We start from the raw sequence: 12,413 nt of genomic DNA on the forward strand, positions 1-12,413 counted from the left end.
GCCATGACCCCCAGACTCAAGGAGGTATGAGGTGGCCTTTTGCCTCTGATGCCCTCAAGCTACCTCAGAGGAGATAAAAATGGTACTGGCTTCCTTTTGGGGAACTCCGGGGCTAGATGGGGCTCAGTGCCTCTCTTCTTTCCCAGGAGCTTCATGGAGTTGAGGGACATCTCGAGGCAGACATACTTCCTGTTGGAGGGAGGAAGACTGGGGCCTCGTGAGCACAGCAGTGTCAAAGGAACCACACTCAGGTGAAGCATCCAGAGGGACCTGCAGGGCCAGAGAACCCTGACTTGGAGTAAGCCCTTGCTCAGTCTCTTAGAGGATGGAGATGTGAGGAAGCAGAGGGTGGACCAGAGAGAACTGAGCATATGGGGAGCCAGAGGGGAAGAGAAGGCAGGAGGGCGGGGAGGGGGGGCGCAGCGGGCTGTGAGGGGTGGCCAGAACCACAGCTGGTGGGCAGGCTCAGACCCTGCAGCGGGGAGCTGGCTAGAGAGGCCATGGAATTGAGGAGAGGGGCAACTACGCTGGCTGACGCCGGTACATCAACCCCAGATCGTGGTGGGGCAAATATTTACTCTATGACAACAGTTGCTAGGCAGACAGGAAGGAGGATGGAGGCCAATAGCTGGAGGCTCTTCCAGGCTCCTCCTCATCCCTCATAAAAAAAAAAAAAGAAAAAAAAATTAGCTTGGAAGGTAAACCACAGGCTTTCCTCTGGCCCTCACCCCAATACTGGAGGCTCAACTATGCCCCTAATGTACCATGTATCAGCTGGCAAGAGGCAGGAGAGCTGGGCAAGGGGAAAATTTAACCTTTGTGCTGCAGGCCTTCTCCGAGCCCCAGACAGCTCTGGGGAGCAGAGACTGTAATGAGTACCCCTTCTCAATCTGCTGCTTCGGCAACACTGGGGAGGAAGCTGCCAGGAGGCCAGGATTCGGTGAGGGAGGGGATGCTGAGGGTGAAGTCAAGATGTTTGGGGGACCGTCGGGGCAGGAGGAGGGAGAAGGGTGCTCCATTAGAGGCTTCCGTAGGGTGGGGGTCCTGAGGTCTGGGAGAAAGAGGGGAGAAAGACAGAAAGACGGGAGAGAAGGACAGGGTGTGTCCAATGGAGCCAGATGTAGCCCATGTGATGTGGCCTGTCGCTGGCATGGGTACAGCAGGGGCAGGATGTGCCATGCAGCTGGGGAGAATTAGTCAGACACTGGGAGGTGGGTAGGAGAGAATTGGCAGCTAGTCTAGGACCCCTGAGGAAGCATCTAAGGACAGTCCCGGGGCTCAGGGTCTGTAAACCGGGCTGGACTAGGGGCATGGGCTGTCTTCCTGAACCTTCTTGAGAGGATCGCCACCTTCTCACTTGCCTTAGGTCACACACACCACCCCCATTTCTCCTGCTGAACTGTATGCAAAATGGAACTCCTGACTCCTCTCCCTTGGGGCGGGCAGTGGGATGAGGTACTGGCACAGGGTATGTTGAGGGCTATGGGGCCCAGGACCCAGAGGGACCCACTGCAGACGCTCGTCTGGGCCCACTTCAGGGTGAGGCCGCTGTTGAGCACCACGGCTTTTCCCGGGTGGCTGCGTGTTCTCACCCTCAGTACCTGGCCCTCTACAGATATGGCAGGAAGGGTTGGTAGGAAGGGACTGGGAAGAAAACTCCTGAGGCTAATGGTGGTCTTTAAGGTTTTGGAGGTCTGGAGAGAGTGACCCCAGAGGCAAAGTCTCCAAACTCTCCTTTCAATCCCCATGTGTCTACTCAGAAGCAGGGATAAAATGGGTAATCAGCAGAAGAGAGACTAAAACCAGACCACAGGAGGGACTTCCCAGAACCCTCACCACAGCACAGATCTACAAAGGGAGGGAAAGGAGAGGATCCCAGGCTACAAAGCAGAGCTCAGAAGTGGGTACACACAGTAGTTGGGATTAAGTCTATAGAAACGGAACACGGGCTGGGTGTGGTGGCACAGGCCTCTAAACCCAGCCCTGGAGAATCAGAGGCGGGCCGGTCATTGTAGTTCAAGGTCATGCTGCTCTAGGCCTTGAGCTCCTAGCCAGTCAAAGCTAGAGGGAGACCCTGTTGAGAGAGAGAGAGAAAGAGAGAGAGAGAGAGAGAGAGAGAGAGAGAGAGAGAGAGAGAGAGAGAGAGAGAGAGAGAGAACACGGAGGCACAGCTGAAAGGCAAATCCGAGCTGGCAACCAAAAGCCTGTTGTTCTCCAAACTCCCATTGGAAAATTTGAAAACTGCACATAAAGACGTGACTCACTATCCCCTCCCCAGGGGCCCCCTTTCCTGCTTTCTGTGATTTCTCTCCCAAGAGTTAATTCATGGCTCATTTTCATATGAACCAAGGCCTGAAGAGGGAGGGCAAAGGCTTGCCTACAGGAGACAGAGAGGGGCCAGAAGAGGGGCTGGAAGTGGGGGTGTATCCTAGGCCGGCAGGCTAGGGTGTGGCAACTGGCCGCCAGGGGAGGCCTTGGGACTGCCAGGGAGTGGAACTGTGGCAGTGACTTCCCAGGTAGGTACTGGAGGGTAGTAGACTGAGTTGGACTTCAGTTGTACCACAACCAGCTACAGCAAACGGCGTGGTCGGCCCAGCAGCAGGACAAGCATGAAGCCTGCAGTATTCAGTCTCCAGATAAGGCAGGCCTGAGCTGAAGTGTGGGGTCCTTACTTATGGGTCAACAGTATGTGAAAGCACCCTGCTACCCAAGAAGGCTCACTCTTGCCCCTTCAGAACCCACTCCCAACCAGTAGGGAGCAGAAAGCAGCCCCAGACTTGCTCACCACTACAGCTCCAAAACAGGGGCACGGAACAAGTATCAATAAGCCAAACAGGCTTGCCCCAACAGGGGATCCCAGAGGCTAAGGAAATGGGAGGCTTGGCACTGCCCAGAACTAACTCACTGCCCTTCCTCTCTTTTGAACTCTTTGAGGAGGCCCCATGGGTTCCCAAGCTCAGCACTGGCCCCTCCTCAAGTGTCCTACATAAATTTTAATTTTATTTTATTGGTACTAGACATAGAGCTCAGAGCCTCACATATGTTTTGGTTTTTGTTTTGTTTTGAGACAGGTTCCCTTTATGTAGCCCTGACTGTCTTGGAGTAGACTGGACTATGGGGACCAGACTAACCTCGAACGCACAGAGCTCTGGCTGACTCTGCCTACAGAATGCTGGGATCGAAGATGTGCATCACACCTGATATTTGTTTTGAGACATAGACTCCTGTAACTCCAGATGGCCTTGGACTTGCTATGTAAATGAAGACAACCTTGAACCCTACACCTCCTGCCCTTCCCACCCCTGTCTTCCAAGTGTTGTGATCACAGACATACACCACCGGTCCTGGCTTCGGATGGAGTGTTCTTAGAGACAGGGTCTCATGGGTAGCCCAGGCAGCCTCAGACTTGTGGCAATTCTCTTACTTCAGCCTCCCAAGAACTGGTATTACAGGCACGTGCCACTAGGCCTGGTCCAGATGGAGTCCGTTGTGTGGCCCCATGCAACTCTGACCCAGCTCTGCTCCCTCGGCCCCACCCCCCCATCTCTCTGGGCCAAGGACCCCCAAGTCATGTGGTTCTTCCCTCCAAGCTCTCTCGCTCTCAGCAGCATCCTCAGCTTCCTGGTTTTGATCCTATTGGCCTCGTCTGGGTAATGTACCCTTCTCCTCGCCTCCACCCTCGCCTCTGCCCTCCTTTTTATTTTTTTCTTGAGTGTCTGCTAAAGAAAAACTCATTCATGTTTCTACAAGACTTCAAGCCATCAGTAGATTCTCCCTGTGTTCGGGATGAAGTCCAAATTCCTTGACCTGGCTTGCAAAGCCCTCTACGATCCAAGCTCTGCCTGCACTAATACAGTTAGCACTTGCCCAGTGAATGCCAACAATCCCAGTCTCTCCTGTTTCAACCTAAGCCAACATTCAGGATTAGGTGCATACTTTGCCCTTAGATCAACCTCTACCCATTATCCAAGGATCACAACGTCTAGGTTCAGAGCCTCCATGAAGCTTCCAACATCCCTGTCCCCTTGTCACAGGACAGTAAAGCTACCTGTTCATGCCCCTTCCCCTAGTAGAGTGCCTCCTTGAGGGTTGAGGCTGGGCAGACCTGGCCCTCCCACCTGGGTTCCCAGAGCCTGGTATAACCTGTGGTCCACAGAAGGGACTCTGCACACCTGAGCTCTGCGTCCTCACAAGACAGTGCCCTCAATGTGTTCCCTCCTCTCTCTCCTTTTCCCACACATGTTTTTTCCCACACATATTTTTCCAAAATATGGTGATATTTTATTTGTATTAAAATGTTCGCCGGGCATGGTGGCGCACGCCTTTAATCCCAGCACTCGGGAGGCAGAGGCAGGCGGATCTCTGTGAGTTCGAGGCCAGCCTGGTCTCCAAAGCGAATTCCAGGAAAGGCGCAAAGCTACACAGAGAAACCCTATCTCGGAAAAAAAAAGAAAAAAAAATGTTATTTGTATGTTAATAAATAAAGTTGCCTGGAGGTCAGAGCTATTAGCAAGCCATAGGAAAGCAGGGCAGTGGTGGCATACGCTTGTAATCCCAGCACTTGGTAGGCAGAGGTAGGTAAGTCTCTGTGTGTTCAGGGATACAGCCAGCATTGGATACACACGCCTTTAATCTCAATACCAATCATGGAAAACCTGGAGGCCTATACAGACAGGCCGTGAGGAGGCGGTCATGTGGTTGGGTTTACAACCAATGAGAAGGCAGAACAGAAATTCTATATAAGGACTTTAACACAGAAAGTAGCTCGGGTTCGGAGAGGTAGGACCACCGCAGGAGGAAGGGTAAGGTTTTAGCTCTTAGCTCTGATCTCTTGGCTTTCTTCTTTGCATTGGTTCTGTGTTTCTTATTTAATAAGACGGTTGGTTACATCTACACCCTACTCTTCAAATTTCAGCTTCACCCCCATTTTGTCCACCTACCTTCACTGCCGCTCTCCCCTGAACTCTGCCCTTACACCCCATCTGAGCCTCTCTCCACACCCCGCCGGGAGTGCTCACAATAGCAACACAACACAGCACAAGAGCCATTCTGTGTCGGGGCTTGTTCTAGGTGCTTCCAATCCCCAGAAAAAAAGCTCAGATCCAAATCAAACCAGAGGCTGGCCTAAGAACCTAACTTGTCTGATGATTCAGGACTGTGTTCTATAGGCATACACCACCACGATAACTCCATAGTCGTCACTGTGGGTAAAGGAGATGGGGTATAATGTTTATCAAGGGAATGAGCAATATAATTGCCTACTTTTATAGCAAGTCCTATTGCCAGTAAAATGTAATCTCAGGGCAGCCTTGGGAAGGGAGCATGACACAGGAGTGTTCTCATTTTATAGAGGACTCTGAGTGAGGGGAGCGGGACCTGCTTCCGGCCAAGCAGATGTTTGGTTCTGAGTTCCTGTCCAAGCTGTAGCAGAGGGGTCCTTCACAGTACAGGACAGAGGAGCTGTGCCAGGCTTGGGGATCTTTCTGGACCACCCAGCATCTTCAGTCTTCGCTGATCACCAAAACTGTTTAAAGAGGGTTATAATTCAGTTGATAGAGTGATTGCCTAGCATGCATGAAGCCCTGACTTCAGCTCCTGGCTCTAAATAAACTTTTTGTGGTGGTTCATGTCTGTAACTCCAGCACTCAAGAGGTGTGGGAAGATTAGAAGTTCAAGGTCAAAGCTGCTGGTGTAAAGATGTAAAGTACATGTTTACCATACCCGCGCGTGCGCACACACACACACGTACACCAGTGGCCAAGATCTTGTATATTTTGGTTCAGTAATTAGGGTGAGGCTGGAGGACTTTTTGGCACACAACAGTTTTACCTGTCACTCTAAAGTGAAGAGGTGGAGTGGGAATTGTAACATTCAAGTTCCAGAATGTTCCCACTGCCAGGCACTGTCGTAAATGATGTGTGTTCACTTGAACCCCTACTCAGAAGGGATGTCATCAGCTCCATAGTTCAGGTGAGAAAACAAGCCACAGTAGTAATGCAGAAAGTCTACCGATAACCGATACAGGAATTATTTATTAAGGAATTATATTGAGGAGAACGACTCACTAACCAGGGGAAGGCAAATCCATCACAGTCCTGGAAGGCTGAGAACCGTCCCACACTGCTTTCCCGCCACATGAGTCAGTCTCCACCATCCAAGAACGCCAGAGCCAGAGGGGTCCCGCATACTACGTGCTCTTCAGGTCTAAGCTAGTCAAGAGGCCACGACGCCCTAGGGGCTGGTACCCCAAGGTCAGAGATGAAACAAATACCCACTACACAACAGGCCCAGTATCACACAACCAGTGAATGGGACTGGGCTTCAAATCTCACATTCTCTACCTTCACCCCATAGCCATCAAACCCAAGAGACCAGTGCGGGAGCCAGACCCAGACCCCAGGCTCCTCTGAAGAGTAAAGTCAGGGGGCGTGTCAGTGAGTAAATGGGGTTCAGAGAGGGGCAGGCAGAGGAAGGCCTATGGCTCCAGCTCCATGGCTGCATGGAAGGGGCTGGGCAGTGGGACCGCCTCCGCTGGGGCCACTCTTCTGTCTTCCTACAGGGCCCTGTCCAGCAGGGACCGAGTTTCCACCTTCCCGTGCTAATTGACACAGCATCCTAATTGCCCATCACAAGGAGTCCATTAAGCCCAATTATGGAAGCCAGTTCTAATTAGTGCTCAGCTTCCACAGCCTCTGGGTACCCCTGGGGTCTGCAGGAATCTGCCACCCACCTCCCCTCCATCCACAGGACTGCCTGTGTAGAGTGTGGTGAAGTCCCTACACCTTTGGCACTCTGGAGGGACAGCGGTTGGAGACACAGACACGTGGTTCCATCTTTATAAACCATGAAAGGAGCCTGCTGGTACGACAAGGTGAGCCTTGCCTTCCACGACCAGCGACCACTTCCAGTTCACAAGTACTTTCGTCCAGCCCACTGGGCCTCCCTGAGAGCCTGGAAATGGGTCATTTTCACTAAGCTCAGAGGTGATCCGAACTCTTTAACTACAGACCTTATGCTACCCCACCACCTAACAGGATCCCTCGCCCTCTGTTCCTGAGGCCTTTCTGCAGGCAGGAATCTAGTTCATTTTTCTATGAATTCTCTGTGACCTTCAACACTGTTTCCTCTCTACGGGCCCCAGTTGCCATGAAACAAACAAACAAAAAACAGCAACATCAAAACATTTCAGAGGCAGAAGCAGGAGAATTGCCCTAACCTTGGGGCCGGCCTAGTCTACATAATGAGTTCTAAACTAGCCAGGGCTACATAGTGATCTCTAAAATAAGGGCCTGGGAGACAGCTCAGTGGATAAAGGCACCGACCAGGGTTAGAACCGGTGATCTGAGTCCCAACCAGAACCCGTGTAGAAAAAGTGGAAGGAAAAAACCAATTCCACAGCTCTGACATTCACACGTGCACTGTAGCGTGCACCCACCCTGTCACACCCACCCCCCACATCACGTACACAATAATGATAAAATGAAACAACATTTTTTTTTTTTTTTTTTGGTTTTTTGAGACAGGGTTTCTCTGTGTAGCTTTGGAGCCTTTCCTGGAACTCACTTGGTAGCCCAGGCTGGCCTCGAACTCACAGAGATCCGCCTGGCTCTGCCTCCCGAGTGCTGGGATTAAAGGCGTGCGCCACCACTGCCCGGCTTGAAACAGCACTTTAAACCAGCCTCATGCCTATTAATCCCAGCACTCGGGAGGCTGATGAATGAGGACCATAGAAGGGTGAGGCCAGCCTGGTCTATAGAGCGATACTCTGACTCAAACAAACAAATAAGTGAGGCAGAGACGAAGATACTTGGTACCGAACCCTCTGGCCTGGGCTGGATCCCTGGGACCCACGGTGGAAGGAGGGAACTGACCACCACAAACAGTGCTCTGATCTCCACACAGCACTGTGGTATGTGTCCCTCCCAGCAACAAACAAATGTTTGTTTGTTTTTGTTTTTAGAGACAAGGTTTCTTTGTGTAGCCCTGGCTGTCCTGGAACTCACTTTGTAGACCAGGCTGGCCTTGAACTCCGAGATCCACCTGCCTCTGCCTCCCTAGTGCTGGGATCAAAGGCTTGTGCCACCACCTGGCTTTTTTTTTTTTTTTTTTTTTTTTTTTTGTAAAACAAAAAGTCACTAGTGTGCCACTGTCTCCCAGCTATAATATTTTAAAGGTTCTTCCTACCTGCATCCGTTCTCCTGACAGGGAAGGGGGACTGAGGGGCTAGCCTTCTCTCCATTGAGACCTGGGGTGGGATGGGGATACTCATTTTGTCCTGAAACAATTGGGGCCCCGCTGCTGAACAAGAATGAAACTATCGGGGGAGGACGGGAGGAGGGACGATAGGGGGATCTGTGGTTGGTATGTAAAATGAATAAAAAATGTCTTAATAAAGAAAAAAAAAAGAATGAAACTATCATGACAACTAGGGGAGACTGGGAACTCCCCGTGCTAGCGAGAACGGGGCGGTTGGTAGGCATACAGACTAATGACCCCTCTCCCTTACCGTCAGTCCTGTTCCACCAGGACAGAGAGTGTGGGACAAGGGATTTTGGTTGGACCAGAATTGGGGTCTGCTCTCTTGGGATGGAAAAAGGTGGGCTTACCGAGATTTCTAGGCTTCACCAGGCCGTGAAGTTTGCCTGCCTCCCTCAAGGTGGCGCTCGTGTGTAGAGGCCAGAGGACAATTTCTCTTCCACCTTTATGTGGCTTCTAGGGTTGGGACTCGGGTCTCCATTCACGCATCTTGCCGGCCTCCTGTTCTGTTTTAATGTGCATTGGTGTCCTGCTTGTGCACTACATGCATGAGTTACAGATAGTTGTGGTGAGCCACGAGCCCCTGGGTGCTGGGAACTGAACCTGAGTACTTCGGAAGGGCTCTTAACCACTAAACCATCCCTCCAGCCTGGCCCCCCTTTTTAATGTGATCTTAGAGATAGCTTGTTCAATACATTTCTTTTAATGAAAAACTTCATTTATTTTATTTGTATGAGTCTTTTGCCTGCATGTATGTATGTGTACTGTGTGTGCGCGCGCGCGTGCCTGGCTATTTTCACAGCCCCTTGTCTTGTTTTTATTTATTTATTTATTTATTTTTTGTTTTGTTTTTCGAGACAGGGTTTCTCTATGTAGCCCTGGCTGTCCTACAACTTACTCTTTAGACCAGGTTGGCCTTGAACTCAGAGATCTGCCTGCCTTTGCTTCCCAAGTGCTGGGATTAAAGGCATGCACCACAACAGCCAGGCTTTTAATTTTATTTTTTTTAAAGGTTTATTTTATGTGTCTTTGTCGGCATGTAGGTTGGTCAGTGCACCGTGTTGAATCCCCTGGAACTGGAGTTACAGACCATTGCTGTGAGCCACCATGTGGGTGCTAGGAATTGAACTGAGGGCCTCTAGAAGAGCAGCCAGTGCTCTTGACCACTCAGCCACCTCTACAGCCCACCTCACCCCCCCATTTTGATTTGTGAGACAGGGTCTCACTGTGTAGCTCTGGCTGGTCTAGAACTCATTATATAGACCAAGCCGGCCTCAAGCTTGCAGCCATACTCCTGTTTCTGCCTAATTTTTTTTAAAATAACAGTTTCCAGTCTAGTTCTCTTATTTTGCAGGTGTGCCAAATGGGGTCCTCCAGTGGGAGTTGTGTTCACACAGGGCAATAGGCAAGTGGGGTGGAGAGCCATGGAGTCCTTCCCTGTGTCCAGCTCTGTTCACCTTTGTCTGCTTTCTGGACTTTCCTAAACGTGGTATGAGTCACACTGTCCTGGGCTCTATGCCCAGCTTTACCGTCCATGTTCTCACATGTCAGTATGGACCAGGGTGACAGTTTTCTCCCCTGTCCAGGGGGACAGTAATTCTACTTTTATTTATTTAATTTATTTATTTGGTATTTGGTCTTTCCAAGACTGGGTTTCTCTGTGTAGCCCTGGCTGTCCTTGAACTTGCTCTGTGGGCCAGGCTGGCCCCAAATTCAGTTATCTGTCTGCCTCTGCCTCCTGAGTGCTACAATCAAAGGTATGCAGGACAGTCATTCTAAAAAGCGGTGACCCGTGGGCTGTGGTGTGGGTGGCATGCACAGTCCCAGGCCTCTGCCCTGCCTCAGTTCCTCCAACCTTCAATCCTTTCCCAGTACCAGCGTGGGGAAGAATGCCGGAGCCACAGGACATCCGGTCCCCAGTTGGTCCCCAGCACCAGATACCTCTACAGTCTTCCTTTCCTGTGATGAGTCACTGTACATGGGCTCTAGAGACCCAGGAGTCCCCACTTTGCCACAAACAATACCGCTGCCATGGAAACGGGGCCTCCCCTTTCCTCTTTCGCTGATTGATTTCACCGCATCATCTCCCACAAAGTGTCTGTTTCCTAGATCTCAGCTTTTGACTCACAGATTGACTTAAGTGCCTCTCATTTCGTGTCCCCAAGAGAGCTCGTCTCTTCGGGACTCTCAAGGTCTGTCTGTGCCCCTTATTCTCCGGGTGACACTTCACTTTTTTTTTTGGTTTTTTGAGACAGGGTTTCTCAGTGTAGCTCTAGCTGGCCTGTCTAGACCAGGCTCGCCTCGAACTCAGAGATCCGCCTACCTCTGCCTCTGGAGTGCTGGGATTAAAGGCGTGCGCCACCACCGCCCGGCTGGGATGACACTTTTCTCCAGCAGTATCCTTTCTCTTTCTGGGCATCCCATATCTGCTCTCAAGACCCCATCATTCCAGAGCAAGCTGAGAACCCTTAGCATGAGAAGCGCAAACACAAGGGAGTTGGCCGGGGAAACAAACTGACAGGGGCTGGCGCCACCTGCTGGCAGGGTTGGGAGACGCTCCACCTTCTCCGCTGGTCTCGCGGTTTTCAGGGAGTCATCCCAAGTGTTGGTTCATCCCTCCATTCCTCTCCTGGTGGAGTAAGCGAGGAGCTCTTGCTAAGCCGAGGGGGGTGTGGGAGGGCAGATACCAAGCCCCTTGCCTATTGAGGGGTTAAACTGAGGTTTGAACACTATCCAACACGAGGCTATCGAGATGGCCGGTTGAGTAATGGCTCAAAGCCTAAAGATCCCGGGACTCGCACGAGTTGTCCTCTTACCACACGTGGCAGGTAGGCACCCATATACACACACAAAGTAAATAAATGAATGAAAAAAATTATTTTAAGTAGTCAATATGGACAGGCCTGGCAGCTCCCACCTGCAATCCCAGCATTTGGGAAGCTGAAGCAGGAGGATCACTATGAGTTTGAGGCCCGCCTGGGTTATAGAGTAAGACCCTGTTTCAACAACAAAACAAAAACACCAACATTTATTAAGCCCTTTATCTTTTTTCTGTGTAGCCCTGGCTGTCCTGGCGCTCACTATGTCGACCAGGCTGGTCTCGAACTCGGAGATCGGCCTGCCTCCGCCTCTGGAGCGCTAGGATTAAACACATGGGCTACGGCCACCCGGCCCACCGTGCCTCTTACTAAACACTTTCTGTGTACTTGGTGCCTTCAGTATTTTGCATGTTGCTTCTCAATGGCCACAATAATCGATCCCGCCCCCGCCCCCAACAACTGCTACTCTTCTTTCCACGTTATAGACATGGAACTCAGGCTCAAAGACGCAGGGCAGAGTGTTCATCGGTGGTGAACAGGTACCCTCACCTGCAAGCTCCTGCTTGGACAGCGAGGAAGAAATGAAGGGAGAAGAAAGGAAATGGTGGGCTATGTGGACAGCGGAAGGTGAACAAGCAAAGTTAGGGAAGGAATGAGGCATTCTGAGAGGAGACAGACTGACAGCAGGGTCAGAGGTCAGAAGTCAAAGGAGTTAGAAACTAGGCCTGAACTCCAGCCTCACTTAGCCGGGTAGACAGGTCGGCCACAGAACACAGCATCCCAAGCTGTTGGTCAGTATCTGTGTGCCTAGCTTTGAACATCAGGACTCGGGGCCAACCAATCAACAGTGAATGCTGCCAGAGCCCTGGGCAGTCACCTGCCTGGAAGAGCACATGCAGCTTACAGACACAAGTGAAGAGACACCAAGCAGCCTCTCTAACTTCTGGAACTGTGTGCAGGAAGCAGCCTGGCATCTAACCCTCAGGCTCCTGGGGAAGCTGCAGCTGAGGGAGTAGAGTGCAGGACCTAGAAATCACCGTCTGTCTCTGCTGGAACACATCCCCTCAGTGCTGAGCTGGAGATGTGTGCTAGCAACAGCCCATTGCTCACACTGCAGTCATAGGGAGAGACTTCATCTTGGGAACTGGCAATTGCTACAAATCAGGGCTTCTTCCCTTCCTGGTTGCTAAACACTTGTCAGAATCCCAGACTCCAGAACACCAGAGGATGTCCCACGCTCCTCTAGTCCTCAGTTCACAGGAGGGAAAACTAAGGTCCAGGGCCGCGCATTCCTTGTCTCACGACCCTGTCTCAACAACAAAGAGCGCTTGCTGCTCA

The sequence above is a fragment of the Peromyscus californicus genome, unplaced genomic scaffold, assembly GCF_007827085.1.
Source record: "Peromyscus californicus insignis strain IS unplaced genomic scaffold, ASM782708v3 Scaffold_9__1_contigs__length_137607984, whole genome shotgun sequence".
Taxonomy (NCBI): Eukaryota; Metazoa; Chordata; class Mammalia; order Rodentia; family Cricetidae; genus Peromyscus; species Peromyscus californicus.